Source organism: Phascolarctos cinereus, unplaced genomic scaffold (genome assembly GCF_003287225.1).
Source record: "Phascolarctos cinereus isolate Bilbo 61053 unplaced genomic scaffold, phaCin_HiC Scaffold_726;HRSCAF=1367, whole genome shotgun sequence".
Classification (NCBI taxonomy): Eukaryota; Metazoa; Chordata; class Mammalia; order Diprotodontia; family Phascolarctidae; genus Phascolarctos; species Phascolarctos cinereus.
This window is the reverse complement of record NW_027556098.1, coordinates 45,533,144-45,554,774: the sequence shown is the minus strand read 5'-3', so window position 1 is coordinate 45,554,774 and position 21,631 is coordinate 45,533,144. Positions and strand designations below refer to the sequence as shown.

Here is a 21,631-nt window from a genome sequence, read left to right as displayed (position 1 = left end):
CTTTGCAAATGATAAAGAAATCCTGGCCATTTGTACCAATTAAGCATAGTAGATTTCCTAATTTCATGGAGCTGGATTAAAGACTGGTGGTATAAGGGTGGGGTTGAAACTTCCGCCTTTAGCTCTGATACCTAGCTAGGTAAGAGCACATTTTGATTGAATCAAACTATATGAATTGAGTGTGGACACCTCCTAGAATCAATCAAAGCCACTGTGCAGAGACCAAGTCATGTCCTAAGCAATTTGTATAAAAGGAAGAAGCTATTACAGAACTGGAGGAAGAGATTCCCAGGATCTGGATTTGAAAGCTTGAAGTGATCTCAGTATTTCCAGTACACCTTTGAGGAGCAAAATGGGGATTGAGCCACGGCAAACAACAGAAATATGGAGAAGAGGGGCAGCTAGGTGACACAGTGGATACAGCTCTGGCCTTGGAATCAAAAGGACAGGAGTTCATATCTGACCTCAGACACTTGACACTTACTAGCTGCATGATGCTGGACAAGTCACTTAATCCCAACTGCCTCATCAAAAAAAAAGAGAGAGAGAAATAAAAAAAAGAAATGTGGAGAAGATTCACTGGCACCCAAACTGAGAGAAGTCCCAAGGAAAAGTCAGCTCCTTCCTCTACTTCCCCTAAACAACACCTGTCTATCTATCAACAGGCACTATAATATAATCTGCTCTTTAGTTACATAAACATTTCCAATAAATTGAATTTTGCCTCAACCACAAACTAGAGACAGATAAAAATTTAAGGTTAAATGGTGTCAACAGACAATCACAACGTCACCCCACTTATGTGAAAACTAGATTATTTACAAGAGAAATGTATATGGAACCCAAAGGGTTCTCAGTTTTCACAGAAGTTTACATTTTTATAATAGCAGGACAAAAAGAGGAGGGGATACCAGGACATGGGATGGGGAATGGTGCAACACAGGTGGGGAAAAAAGACAAAACCACTCCCCATGGGGAGGAGCAAAGTAATTGCAAAAGCCTCATTCTTTTTCCTTGGGGACCGCCAGACTATGAAGATAGGAAGGTCTGCTCATCTGCAAAGGACCCCATGCTGCACAAGCATTATCCCAGCCTGGCACAGACTGACTGGCACCTGTTTTATCTCCCAAGGACACACAGAGGATCCAACTTGGGGTACAACAACAAATTATGTCAGCTCGGGGGAGCTTTGTCCTTGACATATTCAGGGCTCCTGCATGTTCTGGGTCCAGTGCTTCTGGAAAATACGGCAACGCAAAAAGACAAGTTCAGGGGACCCCTTGCCAGCCCTTAAAACACACACACCCACACCCACACCCACACCCACCTGCCTCCGATGTTGGTCAGCAGATAGCTCAAACTCTATTTAGGTATTAAGAATTTTCCTTATGGGGGCTCAGAACTTCTCATTTAAAATAAACTTCCTAAAGTCAAAAAACGAGGGAACCAAGTGGATCCTAGGGACCCTCTAGGCTAAAAATGAATTAGTCTTCATTACTTTAAACAAACTAGTAGGAAGACATATTTAAATTAATTTAAAATGTAGACTACAGAATATATCTTTAAAGAAAATAACTAAGATACAAATGATTACAGGATGAGATGGCCTAATAAAAAGAGGACTAAACTTAAGGTCAGCAGACCTAGGTTCAAAGTCTCATATTCTTAATGAATGTGCAAACAATAAGCAAGTTCTAACTTCTCAGATCCTCAGTTTCCTCATCTATAAAATGGGGATAAGAATACTTGTATTAGGCCTTCAAATGCTTTATAAACGTTAAAGGCCATACAAATGTGAATTGGCATTATTATTAGGTATATAAAATGTGCAGTTAGTAGCACCTATTGGGCTATAAGCTTTCCTTTATACTAGAGTGTAAACACTTACTTGGTCATGATTTAAGAATGCACAAATTGTGAATAAGTCAAAAAGTACATAACAATATATTCCTGGATTGGTTCAATTAATTTGGTGCTTAGTGGCTATATCTGATATATTTATCAGTAATTCTAGCTGTTTCTGTCTAAGTCTGACTGACCACACACATTTTCAGAGAGAGTTGAGCAGCACCCCAACTCCCACACCAGTAGCATCCAAACGAAGCTAAGTGCCACTGTAACCTTGTTGCATATCCTTGCTGCGTTAGGGGAAAGTGGACCTCTTTCTTTGTTAAATATTCAGTGACTTGAAGGTGCCTCCTTTCATCCCAACACCGAATATGAACTAAGAGGTTAGACATTTGGCATGGTCTTAAAAGGCTGAGGTGAGAGATGGCCTCTTGGTTCACATCACAGTTAAGTTGAGGAAGAGCCTTGAAAATAAGGAAGACCAGGGTGAGACCAAACAATGGGACACTGCCTGGCTCCCTGTCACCAGAGTCTTCCTGACAGTGTATGGGACTGGCAGCTGGCTCTCACTCGGGCAGACAGATTAGCACAGTGGGTGCTGGAGGAGGCTGCCCAGGAGGGTTAAAAAAAAAAGAGCTAAGGCCAGTATGCTTTGATTGTTCTTGTCTGTACTGCATAAATTAGAATGCCAATGTAGTCTGACTGAAAGTAAACTAGGCCAACATACTTAGAAGTTAAAGACAGGCTTTCAGAGACAGTGCAATGGAAGCCAAGAGGTGATGTCTGTGCAGGTAAAGAGATCTTTCCTGACTAAGGTGAGGAGTTAGGGGGCCCCAGCCAGGAAACAGCCACCTTTACTCCTATATACACGCTGCTGAAGCAAGACTGAGAAAATCATGCAGCATTCTAACTTTAAATTTATGTCACATAACCTCAACTGATGCTAGGCAATCCTAGTGTATCTCTTTTATCAACTCACTATCCCTTTCTCCACAGTAACCATCACAGAGAATACAACTGACTACATTTTAAAAGACATTATTGACATGGCTGTTATCCTTGATTCTGTTGTATGTGCACAGTCAACCAATTCATCAGAATGAAGATCAAAATTTATAAGAAGAAGAAGAATATCTAAGCTGCTGGAAATAAAAACTGGGAAAACAGAAATGATAGAAAATAATCATAAAAATTTCATTTGGAAGTTAAAGCAACATAAATTAATTGCTACGACACGGAAACCAGAAGAGTCCAGAAATCGCTTTAGTTAGCAAACACTTCCAAAATGAAGAGAGATAGCTGCCAAAAGGCAGGGTTAGAATATAAACTACTCTATAAAAATCTTATGAAGGAGGATGATGGATGAACATTACTGCCTCATAAAGCAGAGCAGAAATAGAAAGTAAAACCAGTTTAAAGAAACCTTGGCAAGATATCCAACTAAGCAAAACCATCCCTAGAGCATTCAAGGACCTGCCTCCCCAAAAAAAAGGAAAGAGAAGAAACAAACAGAAGAAAAATGGAAAAGCTTTGCAAAAACCATTTCAATAGTTTTTTTCACCTCAGGGACAGTAGAGTTATACAAGGAGGTAGAAATGCCACTAAAGAGAACAAAGATGGGGAAAGCAGCTGGATTGGATCAAATATATAGAAAAGAAATCTCTTTAGGGGTGATAAAATTGGGAGGGCACCAAGGTATCTGAGGGAAAGAAATACACCAAAAGTGTGTAAAAAATCTCTAACCTTTCTAAATGATAATAACTTTTAAAAAATGACTGAGAATGTCATTAAGTATCAACCTATATGCCTACTCTTCCATCCATATAAAATCTTCATAAGAATTATCATACATGAATTGAGTTTGCTGTGAGAGAGGGTACTAATACAGAATAATCAGGCTTTTGCAAGTGATACTCAACAATAACCACATTTTTACCATTTCATAATCAGCTAAAAGATTTAGAAAATGTAAGATCTCACTGTGTTTATTGTTGGTTGATTATGATGAAAAACAAAATCATCTAACTCAATCAAACAAGACACCACCTTATAGGATCTTTTATAACAAAGGGTCTCCCATCCACACATCAAGATCATTTAGGATTCCTCAGAAGATGGAACAGCGATAACCTACTGAAAAACCCTCAGATAAGAAACAATGGTAAAGATTTAATACAGGGAACTGTATGGTCACCACGAATATTAACCACTGTGATGAAGGTGATACAGCACAGAATCCAGGTCATGGAGGAAATTCCCTATGGATGGTGAGGACAACATTGAGGATGACATTGCGTCAGTTACATCAAGTACCAAAGCAACGCAGAGTCACCTGGAAGAGAACTATAATCACTCAAAGGAGTTTATCCTGTCCATTGTAAGGAAAGTGTGGATGAGGTACCTGAGAAGGAACATAAACACTTAAGGATCACAAGTCAGGCAATTTATTGCTCACAGGTTAGCAAGCCTGTGGCTACCCAAACTTTTAGTCCCATAGGCAAATACTGGCAGTGGTGTGGGCAAATGGTGGGGTACATACTCTGACAAAGAGTCCAGATCTTTGGGTTTCTGCACTTATATCTGATTGTTGTTGCTGGGCAACAAATGGGAGGGGGACCTATGGGGCAGTCAGTTAGCTGGTGGCCCAGACTGTGATCCCCTTACTACTAGTAAGGGTAGAGTGATGAGGAAAATTTCCTAGCCTTGCATACCAGGTTTGTTAAACTGTTTATAAACAGGATACCCTTGTGTTCATTGCCTAAGTGAAGCTAACTAAACCAATTATTGGGCATAAAGGAAATTTCTGGTACATAGATGGGTCAATCATAGTTCAAACATGGAGTCACTTCTGTCAGCTAGGGCCTAGCAATAGGCCAATCTTTCACCTACAAAGGAAGGACCCAAAGGACAAAAAAGGTCTATGGCCCAGATTTCAACATACACTTGAATGGATATGCTACTGAGATATTCTAACACTATATTTACCTGGGATAAATAATACAGATGGACAGTGAACAGGATATAGAGTTGAAAAGAAAGAGACTGGGCTGGTGGATTCTAGCAAATGGTGAAGTGCTTTTACTTTCCCAAAACAAAAAGGCTCATCTTTTTGATGCTTTTTATTTGTATTGCTGTATGGCAGCAAGACCTAGAAACCACTATCTCTGAAGAACCAAAAATAAGCATTATACAAAGTGCAATGCTGTTGTTACAAGCTGCAACATTCACCACAGAGGAACTCTGAAACAGAACAGGAATAATGGATGTCTTCATGGAACTCTACAACAGGGCTGGTCATATGGCAAAGGTAGTAGAAGTCAAGTGGATAGCCATTATCTTCATAATATCTGAAGAAAGTCACAAAGGGAAGCATGTTGAGTAGACCCCCCTATGGTGATCTCTGGTGATGACCTGGATGAGAGTCTTGTAGTTTGGGTAGGCACTGACAGGTTGTAATTTGTGTCACTGAAGGGAACTCTAAAATAAACAAGATCACAGATCCATGATTATGTGTGTATAAGTGAGGCTACTTCTAACAGTCATAGGATTCTCTAGGGTTTTATGAAAGGGCCTTGCCATAGTTCAAAGGATTATTTCTGGGGGAAAATAACCTACTGCTATAAATAAAGGACAAACCATTCAAACTACTAAAATTTGCTAAAAGCACTGTAAGCATTTAAAATGGAAATTACTTTGGTCAAAACAAAAGGTTTTGTGTAAGAAATTAAATTCAGTGGAAGATAAATTCTTTTCTCATTATACTCTTTTCTCATTTTCTAGGTTTAAAAAAAGCATCATACTTCTGAGTGTAATTCATTTCAGGCTTTATTTAAGACCTCAAATTTTCTTTAAACCTCACAAAAAAATTCACTCCCCAAAAAAGAAACTTTTCTTTCCATCTCTGTCTCTCAGCTTCTCACATTCCTTTGCTGAATCTTCATCAGCACCGTGCCCATTAGCTGTGGGGCTCTGTCCTGTGTCCTCTTCTCTTTTTTCTATAATTCAGTTTGGCAATCTCATCAGCTCCCATGGATTCAATGATCATTTCTATGAAGATGATTATTAGATCTAACTTTAACCTCTTTCCTGACCTCCAGTCTTGCACCTCAAACTGCCTACTGGACGTTTTGCATTGGATGCCCCACAGACATATTAAATCTTAAATTCAACATATCCAAAACTCTTCCCTGTCAGACTCCCCTCTCTTCTTAGCTTTTCTATTGTTGAGAATACCACCATTCTCCCAATCAACCAGGCTCACAATTAGGTGTCATTCTCAACTGCCCATTATCATTCTGCCCCTACTCCCAACCAATCAGGCACCAAGTCCTATCAATTCTACCTTCACAACATTTCTAGCATACATCCCCCTTTTCCTGTGATGCTGCCACTACTCTGATGTGGGCCCTCAATAACTCATGGACTATTGTCAAATTTTCTGGTTTGGCTCCCTACCTCAAAGGGTCTCCGAATTCCAGTCCATCTTCCACTCAGCTGTCAAATTATCTTCCAAAAGTACAGGTCTGACCATGTCCCTCCCTTATTCAATCAACTCCAGTGTCTCCTTATTACGTCCAGGATCAAATATAAAATATCTTGTATGGTTTTTAAAGCTTTTCATGACCTGGCCCCTTCCCATCTTTCCAATATTCTTATACCTTATACCCCTCTGGGTACTTTGCAACCCAGTGACACTTGGCTCTTTGGAGTCGCTCACACAAAGCACAACATCTCCTGATTCTGGGCATTTTCATTGGCTTTCCCTCATATACCTAGAATTCTCTCCTTCTTCATATCTTTCTCCTGGCTTCTTTCAAGTGCCAGCTAAAATTCTATCTTCTATAAAAAGCCTTTGCTGATTCCTCTTAATACTAATACCTTTTCATTAGAATTACTTCCAGATTTTGAGCTTTCTTGACAGTGGGGATTGTTTTGTTATTGTTTTTTGCCTTTTTTCTGTATTCTCAGTGCTTAGTACAGTGCCTGACACATATAATGGGAGCTTAATAAATGAATCTTCATTTGACTTTACTTCACTTAGGTCTCTTGGATTTTTGTAGAATTAAACCTGAGAAAGCCAAAACCAACCAAGTTTATATTAAGTTCTTGTCCTGCCTGTGAAATACAAACTTTGCTTACCTATCTTTTCCCAGACTAAGTATGTGATTGTCCTACCTTATTTATTCAGGTTGTGCACATTCTGAATTAAATATGCCAATCTTCTCTAACCAATTTTATATATACTCATATGCTGTTTCTTTACATTTGGAGACATAGAGCCTGAACATCTGGACAGACAAAACAAAATTCAAGGTAATATATTTCTTCCTTTGGAAAGAGAAGCTCCACACTACCACTCAGTATGTTACTGGTCTTTCCAGCCCCAATACCTTACTTATCCTTTTCAGGATAATTAGTGGGAAGAATTTCTCACTCCTGCCAGCTGGCCTCAAAACCATCATTCCTTTCACAGAACCATTTGCCCTGAGCATCACCCCACCTCTTATAATCTCACATTCAGCCTTCCCCCTAGAACCTTCCTTGCACTCTACCCTGAGAGAGATCAACTTGCAAGCAGAGACCATTTTATAAAAGGAAGTTTGGCACCATCTTAACTCCTCAGTTAGTGGTACAAGGGACCTCTTTCTTTAATGCACCAGTTTGTTTCATGACAAAAATAGATTATGGGACCATAGCTGCCTAGTAAATTAAGCTGTTTAGATTCTAATTCTATTGGTGTTGCCTTCATACACACATTTTCATTCCCTGGGACCCAAACTGGAGGCATTTTTGGTTCATAAGAACCTAGTACTTATATTGAGAATCATCTTTTTCTAATACCATATCAACACTTTTCTCTTAATGCGTGGGCTTATCTTTTCCTCAGCCTCCTTAAAAAGAAAGTCTTTCTCTGGTGTTAATTTTTGGTTATTTTTAATAATCAGTCTTCTCTGTGTATATGCACACACATTTGACTTTCTTTCTTTTGGAAAATTAAAATTTAAAAACAGTACCATACTACTGAAGGTGTCAGGAAACATGCTCAAATATGGAAGGACTCCAAAATGTGCTTGGCCAACAAAGCGCCAGTAAAATTTGAAACCTAGGTTCAGACAAACTGGTAATGTTCCAAAATTCAGACTTAAAGAACTTCTTTATTCCAGTAAATCAGCTTCTCTGTAAATATCATCAAAACTATAAGGCTTTAATGACTAAGAGAGTATCTGAGAAAGGGGAGAAAGAAATAATTCTGAAGTAGATGGAAATGAAATAAACTAACTTTTAAAAACTCTTCGTAATTAAATTCCTCTACACCAAAACAGATAATTTCTTTTCAGTGTTGCCCACTCCTCTCTCCTGCTTAAAACATTATTAGAAATATTTCAGGGGAAGCTAGGTGGCGCAGTGGATAGAGGTCCAGCCTTGGAGTCAAGAGGACCTGAGTTCAAATCTGATTTCAGACACTTCACATTTACTAGCTGTGTTATCCTGAGCAAGTCACTTAACCCCAATCACCTCACCAAAAAGTACAAAAAAAAAGAAATACTCCTAGTTGATGAGGATAAGTGAGATCTAAGGATGGGGTTTAATTGACAATTTTTTATTGATTGCCATTTATTGGAGCCTAACACTATGTGCAGGAGGCAGCTAAGTGGCTCAGTGGATACAGCAATGGAGCCAGAGCTGGAAGACCTGAGTTCAAATTCAAACTTGGACATTTACTAGCTTTGTAACCCTGGGCAAGTCAACTTAACCTCTGTCTGCCTTAACCCACTGGAAAAGGAAATGGCAAACCACCCCAATACCTTTGCCAAGAAAACCCCATGGACAGTATGGTCCACAGGGTCACAAAGAGTCAGACACAACTGAATGACTGAACAACAAATCTTGAGGCTTGTTCTGAATATCCATGCTCAATAAATTTAAGTGTATGAAGATGTCCTGAACCCCAAAATTTGAAAACTATTGGTATAATTAAACTTTAGTGAATATAGTGAAATTCATTCCCATTCTTAAAGAATGTGGTCCTGCCCTGTCCAAAAAAAAAAAATCTGTGAAAAGAAAAAAAAAATCCCATAGTTACCAGAAATTAAAGAGATTCTACAGTTATTGGTCTGTAGGAAATGAGGTAGACTCCTTTTGGGGCTTTGTCATATACTAGAAAATGGCAATATGTTATTCATCTTTCCTTGCAAAGTTATTTATCCTTACTTAACTGTATGCCACATTTTCATAACTTTGTGATTCTTTCAATAACATATACATTTAATATGCCAGTGTTCAACTGAAACAATCTTCTAGGTCGTAATGGTAATTTAATCCTTACTAATGTATGAGATTCTTTGCACATCTATAAAATATACCTAAGTGTTTAAAGGGCATGTATTTCATCTTCTGAAATGGATACTCATTCTTTGATGATATCTAGCTGATTAAAGTTTCATTCATTTTATTAATGAAAATTTTAGTTTGACAGCAATAGAAAATGCAAGGTATAAGTGAGTACATAGCAAGCTCACTTACACTATTCACTTTCTCACCTTCCCTATGAAGTTTTTCTGACTGCCCTAGTTATAAATGACTCTCTTTCTTTACACTACCATATATAATTTTTTCTACTTGCGTACATGATTATCTCCTCCAAGTAGTTCCTTGATGGAAGTAATTTCCAATCCCCTACAGCATGAATATTTAGTAGACATTTTAAACTCAGTATGTCAAAACCGAACTCATTATCTTTCTTCCTAAAGCCCCCCCCCAACTTCTACCTTTCTTATTATTATAGACGGCAATACCATCCTCCTCAGGCTCTCAACCTAGGAGTCATCCTGGATTTCTCACTATTTCTCACCACCATTGCCAAGGCCTGTCGATTTCACCTTTATGACATTAATAAATGGAACTTTTCTTAAAATGATTAAGTAGTATCTATCTAAAACCAAGAGCAAGCATTATCTGTAATGAGAATAAGCTGGAAGCCTTTTCAATAAGATTAGGGGTGAAGTACAGGTGTCCATTATCACTGTTATTCAATATTTTAATAGAAATGCTAGCTATGGCATTAAGACGTGAAAAAGAAATTAAAGGAGTAAGCATAGGCAATGAGGAGATAAAACTATCACTTTTGCAGATAATATGATAGTTTACTAGAGAATCAACTAAAAACCATAAAATAAACCCATATAAATCACCAGTATTTCTATATTTTGCCAACAAAACCTAGCAGGAAGACATAGATAGAGGAATCCCACTAAATGACTTCAAATTGTATAAAATCCATGGACAGACAAACCCAGGAACTATAATAACAAAACACCACTTACACAAAACAAAGATAGATCCAAACAATTGGAGGGACAGTGAATAGAGTTCCAAGCCTGAAACCAGGAAGACTCATCTTCCTGAGTTCAAATCTGCCCTCAGACACTTACTAGCTGTGTGACCTTGGGCAAATCACTTAACCCTGTTTGCCTCAGTTCCTCATCTATAAAATGAGCTGAAGAAGGAAATGGCAAATCATTCCAGTATCTTTGCCAAGAAAACCCCAAACAGGGTCATAAAGAGTTGGATATGACTGAAATGACAACAACAAAATTAACTGAAAAATATTAATTGCTCATGAATAGGCAGAGACAATATAATAAAAATGACAATATGACCTAAATTAATTTGCTAATTCAATGCTATACCAATCAAACTACCAAAGGATTTCTTTATAGAGCTAGAAAAAAACAATAACAAAATTCACGTAGAGGAAGAAAAGATCAAGAATATCAAGGAATGAAAAAAAATGTGAAGGAATATGGTCTAGTAATACAAGATATCAAAGTATACTACAAAGTGGTAATCATCAAAACAATTTGGTGCTGGGTAAGAAATAGAGTGGTTGATTGATGGAATAGATTTGGTACACACTATACAGAAACAAATGAGTACAGTAACCTACTGTATGATAAAATTCAAAGATCCCTGCTATTGGGACAAGAACTCATTATCTGACAAAAACTACTAGCAAAACTGGAAAGTAATTTGGCCTAAATTGGGTGTAGACCAAAAACTTGCACCATATAACAAGAAATGCTCAAAATGGGTGACACTATAAGCAAATTACAAGATGGATAACGTGGAAATATACTTTGCATAACTTCATACGTATTTGCATTCCTTGCTTTCTCAATGGGTGGGGTAGGGACCAGAGGAAGGAAGAGAATTTAGAACTAAAAATTAAAGTTAAGAAAATTTAAAAATAAATAAAATCACAGGCAAGATATTAGGTGTACTCAGGAAGAGAATGCAGCATTGGTTTACCATAAACTGAAGTCTACAGGAACAGTACTAAGGGGAAAAAAAAGAAGAGGAATGAGGGGGCCAATGGACATCTTAGGATCTGAAGGAATTGGCTCTTCTCCTGTCAGCCTTTCTAGGGTCTTTGCTGTCTTGTCTTATGGGAGCCTGGGCAACATAAATTGTTTAAAGGTGTGGAATGTCCTGCTGTGTTAGACAGTGATTATGATGGTCGCAAAGTACAAGTAGTAAACTTAAGAAAGTTGAGTGGGTTTTCCTTTACATCACCGTGGTCACTGTGCACTCTTTCTTGTTTTGCTTCATATTCATGTCCTCTTGAGGATCAAAGGAAACCTTCTAAGACTGCTCGAGTCTTAAGGGGCTCTCTGCCTTGATTGAAGACAGGCTTGATCTACAAGGCTATCGATTTCCTGCTTAATACTTTATGTTATTGAGGCCCCAAGGGAACAGAGGCCACCCTCTGAGCCTTACTAATTAGGGATTAGAGGCTATAAAAAGTAGTAGTCAGCCTTGGACATTGTGAGACACAGTACTAGAACTGTAGACCTACTTAAGTGCCTGAAAACACCAAAGGTATAAATGACATGAGTTCACCTCAGGGGTAAGAGGATGATGTTCCCAGGGTATTCGGTGAAGTTGCACTTATTTCCAGTTGATGCCCATTTAATAGCTTAAAACTGCACTAAGACTTTTGCAACACCCTATATAATCCTAACCTATGATATTCTGTACTGTCTTTGCATGTATTTTCTGTTTGGTCTATCGTATGAATTGTGCTATATAATTCCATGTACTATGTCCTTGCATTAACCTATGTGTTTGCCATGCTGTGTGCACAACTGGTATATTAGACATTTCATACCTTGGTAAAATGTCTATGGTTTTGTAATATGCATAAAGTAATGGTTATTTTCAATGGTTACCTACAAAACATACTTAAGTACCTTGTATAATATATAAGAACTACAAATTCTTAAATAGGATTGGTTAGAGTGATCTGGCAACAGTCACAAGATTGCCCTTCCTCCAGTGTTTTCTAGTGCTTTCTCATCCTGGAGCTCCCTTTCTAAACATCCTGTCCCCTTAATTCCAATGGTAAATTCCCTGATATATTTGCAGTATAGGCCCAGGCCAGCCACGTTTCATTCCCTTCCTAGCTACACTTCTGATTCTATGGACTTTTCTTACTAAGCCTTCCCTTCCCTTTCAGCTCCCTTTTATGCATTCTTTTCTCCCATAAGAATATAACCTCCTTCATGGCAGAGAGGGACTTTTTTTTTTCTTTCTATTCCTGAGTGCCTACCACCCAGAAAACAATAAATACCTGTTGCCTTCCTGACTGCTTTTTGGAAACTTCAGGGCCAATTGCATGGCTGGATACTGGTTACTGGGAAGCAGGAAGAATTTGAAAGGATAAAAACAAAGAGGTGAGTATGTTTATTCACAATCTCAGAAAGTTTGAGCAAGAAGTGCCTAACATATGGGAATGGCACAACTGTGAGACAGGAAGGAAGTCATTGAGTCTAACTCAACTAGGACCAGAGACTAGGGACCTTCACTGGAAAAGATGAACCAACGAAATCTCATAGCTACCTTTTATAGCATTTGTTGTTCAGTCATTTCAGTTGTGTCCAACTCTTCACAACCCCATTTGAAGTTTTCTTGGCAAAGATACTGAAATGGTTTGCCATTTCCTTCTGCAGCTCATTTTCTCTCTCTCTCTTTTTTTATTATTTTTTAAATTTTATTTATTTATTTTTAGTTTTCAACATTCACTTCCATACGCTTTTGAGTTTTAAATTTTTTCCCCATCCCTCCCCAAGACGGCATGAAATCTGATGTATGATCTACATATACATTCCTATTAAACATATTTTCACATTAGTCATGTTGTAAGAATTAGAACCAACAGGAGGAACCACAAGAAAGAAGAAACAAAACAAAACAGAAGGGAAAAAAAAGTGCAAACAGTATGCTTTGATCTGCATTCAGACTCCATAGTTCTTTCTCTGGATGTGGATACCATCATGAGTCTTTTGGAGATGTCTTAGATTCTTGCATTGCTGAGAAGAGCTAAGTTTATCAAAGTTAGTCATCACACAGTGTTGCTGTTACCGTGCACCTGGTTCTGCTCACTTCACTCAGCATCAGTCCATACAAGTCTTTCCAGGTTTTTCTGAAGTCTGCCTGCTCATCATTTCTTATAGCACAGTAGGATTCCATTACATTTATATACCACAACTTGTTCAGCCATTCCCTAATTGATAGGCATCCCCTCAATTTCCAATTCTTTGCCACTACAGAAAGAGCTGCTATAAATATTTTTGTACACGTGGGTCCTTCTCCCATTTTTATGATCTCTTTGGGATACAGCCCTAGAAGTGCTATTGGTGGGTCAAAGGGTATGCACATTTTTATAGCCCTTTGGGCATAGTTCCAAATTGCTCTCCAAAATGGTTGGATCAATTCACAACTCCACCAACAATGCATTAGTGTTACAATGTTCCCACATCTTCCCCAACATTTATCATTTTCCTATTTTGTCATGTGAGCCAATCTGACAGGTGTGATGTGATACCTCAGAATCGTTTTGATTTGCATTTCTCTAATCAATAGTGATTTAAAGCATTTTTTCACACGACTATAGATAGCTTTAATTTCTTCATCTGAAAATTGCCTGTTCATATCCTTTGACCATTTATAACTGGGGAATGACTTGTATTCTTATATATTTGACTTAGTTCTTTATATAATTTAGAAATGAGGACTTTATTAGAGACACTGGCTGTAATCTCCAGCTCATTTCTAAAGAAAAGGAACTGAGGCAAAAAGGGTGAAGTGACTTTGCCATTTCCTTCTCCAGCTTATTTTACAGATGAGGAAACAGGGTTCAATGACTTGCCCCAGATCACACAGTTAGTAAGCAACTGAGGTTAGATCTGAGCTCAGAAAGATGAGTCTTCCTGACTCTAGGCCTGGTACTCTATCCACTGTGCCACCCAGCTGTCCTGGAGAATCAATTAGGTAGGAGTAAAAGGATTTATTATCCAACTGCATCAAAAGCCCAGCTGAAATCAGGAAATATAAATTTGTAGCAGAGCCTGGTAGCAAAGTTGTGTGTGTCTTCTTTCTGTTCCATTAAGAAGCACCTGAGTAGGAGTGGAGAAGACAGTCTGGGTGTAATCCAGGGCTGAGGTTTGACAAGGAATGAGTGGCAACAGGTCAAGGAAGCAAAATCATTAAAGTGTAGAAGACAGTGTAGAGTTGAATTGTTTAATCACTAAGAAGCATCTTTTCATTCCAGTTATCTTTTCCAGGGTTTTAGCTGTAGTTATTACATAATGATTCTCTTCTGTATGTTCTTCACTGCATTTTCTTAGCCATTTTTTTTACTGTATTTCTGCATTGTATTAAGATTTTATTTTATTTTATTCCTAGGGAAGGGCATTTACCCATTTCTTCAGTCTCTGGTTTCTCTGTGAAGATTTTCTAGTAAGGATTTCTTTTCCTTTTCTTTATTTTCTATTGTTCTTTTAACTTTATTTGGCTTCTACTTTGAAGGTATATGACAAAATAGAAATGAGTTAATATGTAGTGCTTCCCACAACAATCTTGCCAGAAGCTCAGTGTCAGTTATTTATCGAACTTAGTAATTGTTCAATAAATGAAGAAATACTCATGTGATTTCAGAACTAAACAGGATATACATTACACTAATAATTAAGGTACTCTCATCACAGTAATAATAATAATAATAATAATAATAATAATAATAATAATAATAACAATAATAGAACATTATGCTTACATGGAACTTAGAAAGAACTTTCACATCCAGCCCCTCTATTACCTGTCATTGTCTGCCCTATCTTTGCCTGTTGAAATCTTACCCATCTTTCAAAGTCCAGTTCAGTGAATCCTTCCATAATGCCCCTGGTCAGAAATTATTTTCTTTCCTCCAACCTCACCTAGTAATTTGTCCCTCTCTCCTGCTTCCTAAAATTTCAGTTTAAAATTAATGCACATTAAATGTGTATGTGTCATCTTCCTTTTGCTACACTTCAAGTTGCATAAACAAAGGAGACATATTTTAATTGTCCTTGTTGCTCCGCAGGGGGCAGCACAGTCCTTTGTACACAGCAAACTTTAAGTTTTCGAAAAAACGGGAAGGCAGGTGGAACAAGTATTATTCCCATTTACAGGTAAAGAAATTGAAGTAGAGAGAAGTTAAATTGCTCAGTTAAGGACATACAGTTAATAAGTGCGAAAACTGGAAATAGGATTCAGGTTTCGTGATTCACATTCCAATATATAAATACTACTTTACGGCCTCTACACATAACTTGTGAAAATGATGATATTAAACATGAGACCATAAGACAATTTGTTTTTCAAATAATAAAGAAAAGGAGCAAGTATGTATTCCTACTTAGAAAACACATGGCTTATGAAAATAGGTTATGATACAAAAATGATAAAGAGAAATTATATTATTTCACCCTTCCCTCCCTGTCAAAAATAAATAACTATGGAGGTATTCCAGTTGGTCCCTGATTATGCGCTACCTGTCTTGCCTTTTAAGTACCTCCCTTCACAGTGAAAGAAACCTTTGAGTTGTGCTCCTAGGCTCTGTTTACTCGCAGGGTAGCGGGAAGGAACATGGCCTCCCCAGCCCTGTGGCAGGTTAAGCAGTCTGATTGAACATTGTTGCTAATTAAAGGCTCTTCTTATTTGGCAGGACCACCTAAGTATCTTCTGCACTTGTTCATGACAACAGTACCTCACTCAGAAATTAACTCTTGATGAGTGCAGACAGCGGGCCCAGCTGGTCCTCCCAAGTCTTCCCAAGTATATAAATGAAGTATAATAAGAACACTGCTGACTGCCAAGGGTAGAGGGACTATCCGTGACCTCTGAGTAAAAACCAGAGTATACTTTTACATTGACTTAATTTTTGGCACTGGGGATATATAATGCAGCTGGGAACAATGTGAACAGGACTAAAATAATAGAAGATGGTACAAAGATCAGAATCAAATATGTGCTTTATTAAGCAATCCCCTCTAACTCAAACCAAAAAGTCTACTAACAAAATCTTTCAATAACTCAAGGAGATATAGTTTTCAACTGGCAAATCTTTTACTACAGCGTGTTTTCATTAAAACATTACAGTTCATGGACTGTGTCACAAGATAAAAAACGATGGTCAAGTATGGCTGTCAACATGGTTTGAAAATTAACAATTGTTTCACTCAAGTCAGGAATGTATGAATCAATCAACCAATCAGCAAGCATTTCACTTATTAAGCAAGCACTTACTATTCTCCAGTCACTGTGTTAGGCAACAGGAGCATAAATCACTAGGAATTTCATATAATGATTTTTTATAGAAGTCAAGACATTCTCAAACCTACAATTATACTTGGGTGGAGCAAGAATACTTTAAAAATACTCATTGCTAAAGTAGGTAATGCCTACTCTCTATAGCTATGGAAATTAAGGTAAAGAAGGATGTTACAGGTCACGTGTTAAATCAGTGGTGGAGGTAAGACTAACAGACAGTTCAATACACTACGGACTAGACTATCAGATGTACCCATTTATACCCGTATATTTTTGAACAGGGCAAGGAAGAAAATAAAATAGGTTAATATGCATCTAACACAAGAACAGACTAGTGCTGAGTGCATGGCAGAGGGGTTAGTAGCCAGCTGCCAAATGAACTTGTTGATAGTTCTGATAGAAAAGGTTCATTAAGAAATAGGGCACACTGACATAGCTAAAGTCATTATCCTTACTTTACAGTTGAGGAAAATCAGGTTCAAATGTCAGATGACATTTTCACAAAGCTTATATTAAGTGCTGGAGCTGGGACCCAGATCCAAGTGTTCTGATTCCAAATCCAGTGATTTGGATGTCTCTACTAAAGATATGCTTGCTCCTCATAGCTCTAAAGTTGGGAACCCCACTCCCATAGGCTGGGTGTGACACAAGCCAATCCCCTGGTAGCTGAGGTCTAATGTTGTAACAAAGTGAGATGCTTGAAGTCATTTGCTTAACAAATGAAGGCTTACTTAACTATAGCATAGAAAGGATACAGAGCAAGGAAATGACACCTAGCTCAGGTAGACAAGGTCCCCCTCAAACCATATCTGAACAATCTTTTGAAATCTAAGACCTATCCTTTATCCACTACATTGCCTCTCAATGAACTACTAAGCATGGAAAACTTTGGTGACCAGAATAAAGGAACCATCTATTTAAAAGAGGGAAAACAAAAGAAATTCCCACCAGAAAATCTTCACAGAGAAATCAAAAACTAAGTGCTCTTCCTCTGATAAAAAAAAAAAGAAAAGAAAAAATTTAAATACAATGGAGAAATACAATGGGATGAATAAATGTAATGAAGAACCTCATGAATATAATGAAAATAACTACAACTAAGTCCCCCCAAAGGTGAATTGGAATGACAAGAAGTCCCAGAGTAATTAACCCTATACTATCCACTACTCTTTATCCTCTGTTCCCTTAAAGTCCAACACTTGATGAGACTGGAGGATCTTATGGAATGTGGGCAGAACAAAGAACTCTGTACCTGTGTGGTTCAAAATAAAAACGAGGACACAGGATACAGCCCAGGAGGACCTACACTGCAAATTTGAGTGTAACCATAAATGAAAAAAAATAATAAGGCGTTTGAAACATTTTTAGGAATGATATAAGAATTGAAGAGATTATTTCCTTCTCAATGACCCCAAACAACAGAAACGCAGGAGGAGTGAATAAAGGCAGCAGCTAAGAACAGCAACAGCAACATAATGACAGGAGAGAAAGACTAGTAAGAAGCTTCCTGCTAAAAGGACAAAAGGAGAGACATGATGAAGGCAGAAGTCTGGTTGCAGGAACAGTTAGGAGGAGGGCCTGGGACAGTGCCTGCAGGTGAATCAACGTTTGCTTTTGTTTGGAGTGTGGAGGAGAGGGATGGTTACATTACAAATGGGGGGAACAGAAGACTATGTGACATGCTAAGGTCCAGTCAAGAGCTGGCAATGAAGGGAAGGACCCTGTGGTCTTACAAAGATAACAACCTATAGGGCAGTGAGTAAGGAGAAGGGAAGGATTGAAAAGTGGGAGGGAGAGAGAGAGAGAGGAAGGAAGTCTTTCTTTGCTGGCAGGAAGGGGTTCCACTGATGGAATGATCCTAAGGGGGAAGAGAGATGGAGACTGCTCTGGGTGTGGCTTGAGGGATTTGTTGCTTGAAAAATCTATTTGTCCTAATATGGAGTTGGAATATCTAGGGGGCAACTGGCACCTGGAGGAGTAGAAAATCATGGATCCAGGGAGGAGATTTTGAGGCAAATGGGGAAGAAAATGGTAACCAGGGGAAGACATTGATGAGTGGTAGGCTATGTAATGAGGGCTGTGGTAGGGGAGGGATCCTACCACGGGGCAGTGCCCTCTCTGACACCTGAAATACTTGGCATTATTCTGAAAGTGAGGCACACTGGAATAAGGGCATTCATGGGGAAAGTCCTACTAGGCAGTGACAGAAACCGCTTAGAGAGGAGACCCTAGGATGAATGTCATGAAAGCTCTGACTCCATGAGAAATACAGAGAAAAAAAGGGAAACCAGATAATTACAGATAAATCAGAGAATGAGGGTATAAAGAGAAAAGGATGGCGGATAATAAAGAGAGAGAAATGCTTTTTGAAAAAGGGTACAAAAATGAAATTTTAAAAACTAATCAAAAGAACTGGCTAAAGGGGTAAAGACAAAAAGGAAATCTACTTGACTAGTCTAACAAAAAACTGGGAGGAGGGGGAGAAGAATTATATGACCAGAAAAAAGGGGAAGAGAAAAAGGAATAAACAAAACTCCAAAGGGAAAGGCTTACAAACAAGAGATCAGAGGTGAGAAGAGAATCAGAGGGAACAGGGCCAACTTCAAAAAGATAAAGGTAAAGTAACTGAAGGATTGTATTTGTAGCAGAAGGGGGAAAGGAGAATAATAACTTGGAAAAAAAATTACAGACAAATGCAGAATGTAAACCTAAGTCTCATAACTTTAAATGTGAATGGATTTTTAAAATCCAATTAAATGAAGAAGTATCAGACTGGATGGAAAAACAAATTCTAGTATATGTTGCTTACAAAAAAAATTTAAAAAACTAAGAGATACACAAAATAAAAATGAGGAGATGGGAAAAAATTTACTGTGCATCAAGTGAATGCAAAAAAGCAGGAATTGCCATTATACTATCTGAAAAGCAAAAACAAGTATTAAAAAAATAAAAAGGAATAAACAAGAAGACTTTATTATGCTAAAAAGAACCACAGATAACAAACCTCAGTATCTAATTTATATGCTCCAAATGCCTTAGTATCCAAATTCATAACAGAAAAACTATCTGAGCTCTTTAAAAATTTCCCAAAAATATTTATAGCAGCTCTTTTTGTGGTGGCAAAGTTTAGGAAATCGAGGGTATGCTCATCAACCACGGAATAGCTGAACAAGTTGTGGCATATGATTGTGATGGAGTACTATTGTGCTATGAGAAATGATAAGGAGGGTGATTTCAGAAAAACATGGCAAGAATTATATGAACTGATGCAAAGTGAAGTGAGAACCAGGAGACCACTGTATATAGTAGCATAGCAGCAATATTATAATGATGATCAACTGTGAAAGACTTGATTACTTTAAAACAATGATCCAAGACAATGCCAAAGGATGACAAAAGAGAATTAATGAACTGAGTGCAAATTGAAGTATAATTTTCTCACTTAATTTTTCTTGCTTTTTAAAAAATATGGCTAATATGGAAATGTTTTTCTTAATTTCATATATGTAATTGATATCATATTGCTTCCCTTCTTAGTGGCTGTTGGAAAATGCGAGAGAAAGGGAAAGAATATGGAGCTCAAAATTTAAAAAGAAAAGAATGGTAAAACTAAACAAATAGTAAATTGAAATGTTAAAAATGGACATGCAACTGTAATATTAAAGATCATAATACTAAAAAATTACAAGAGATAAAACAGGTTATCATATGCCTCTTACAGCAATGGGTAGGGAATGTATTCTTAGGCAAATGAGATAGAGGCAATTATGAAAGATAAAATAGATAACTGATTACTAGAAACTGAAAAGCTTCTGCACAGAGAAAATTAATGCACCTAGGATAAGAAGGGAAGTGGTCAAAAATCTTTGTATAAAATTTCTCTGGTAAGAGTTTGGTATCTAAAGATACTCAACTGCTTTATCATATCATTCAAGGTCTGGAAATGGTAGTCCCCTTTGTCCCTACTTCTTTTAATCATTTCCCTTGTACATGTATACATATGTGCATGTGTGTGTGTGATTCCAAACCCTTACAAGAGAAATTTATGTACATTTCTATATAAATTTTAATATAGTTATATAAATATACACACAAATACATCTATATATATGGGTGTACATATATAGATACACATGCATGTATGTATGTATGCATGTATGTATGTATAAAACAGCCATTCCCCAAAAAATAAGTGGTCAAAGTACATGTAAAAACAGTTCTCAAATAAAGAACTGCAAAGTAAAAAGAATGCTCTAACTCACTAATAAGAAGAGAAATAAAAATCAAAATAACTCCAAGGCTTCAGTTTATAGTCTACAAATAAGCAAAAATAACAAAAAATGGCAATAATCAATGTTGGAAGGATCGTGGAAATATAGACACACTAATACATTGTTGGTAGAGCTATTAAATGGTACAACCACTTTCAAAAGCAATTTGGAATTATGCAAATGTGACTAAAATATTTGTATCCACACCCCTTTGACAGAGATTCCATTACTAGGCTTATAACCCAAAGAAGCCATCAGTAAGAAGAAAATCCCCATACTCTGCAATTTATTTATAGTAGCACTTTTTGTGACAGCCAAGAATTGGAAACAAAACAGGTGACCATCAATTAGGAAATCACTAAACAAATTGTGGTACATAAATATAATGGAATAGTGTGCTGCAATAAATGATGTATATGATGAATACAAGGAAGCATGGAATGATCTATATAAACTGATGCAGAGAAGAATAAGCAGAGTTAAGAAAATAATATATACAGTAATTCGTTCAGTCATTTCAGTTGTGTCTCTTCATGACCCCATTTGAGGTTTTCTTGGCAAAGATACCAAAGTGGTTTGCCATTTTCTTTTCCAAATCATTTTACAGATAAGGAATTAAGCAAACAGAGTTAAGTGACTTGTCCAGGGTCATACAGCTAATAAGTGTCTGAGGCCACATTTGAGCTCAGGTCCTCCTGATTCTAGGGCCACAGCTCTAGCCACTGTGCCATCTAGCTGCCCACACAGTAACTATCACCACATAAATAAAAAGAACAACACACTAAAAAATCAAAGCAAATATAACAAAATTGTGAAGATCAAGCCGGACTCAAATGAAGAGAAATGAGGACACCCCTAAGCAC

The 21,631-nt window shown here is 37.5% G+C and overlaps 1 protein-coding gene and 1 pseudogene across 2 annotated transcripts in view; one reads left to right on the top strand and one right to left on the bottom strand.

The window, feature by feature from the left end:
• The window catches only part of HLCS (holocarboxylase synthetase), a 219,029-nt gene that overhangs the window by 33,416 nt on the left and 163,982 nt on the right, over window positions 1-21,631 (bottom strand). The window lies entirely within an intron of this gene.
• Window positions 4,109-21,631, top strand: part of LOC144454211 (uncharacterized) — a 41,100-nt pseudogene continuing 23,577 nt past the window's right edge.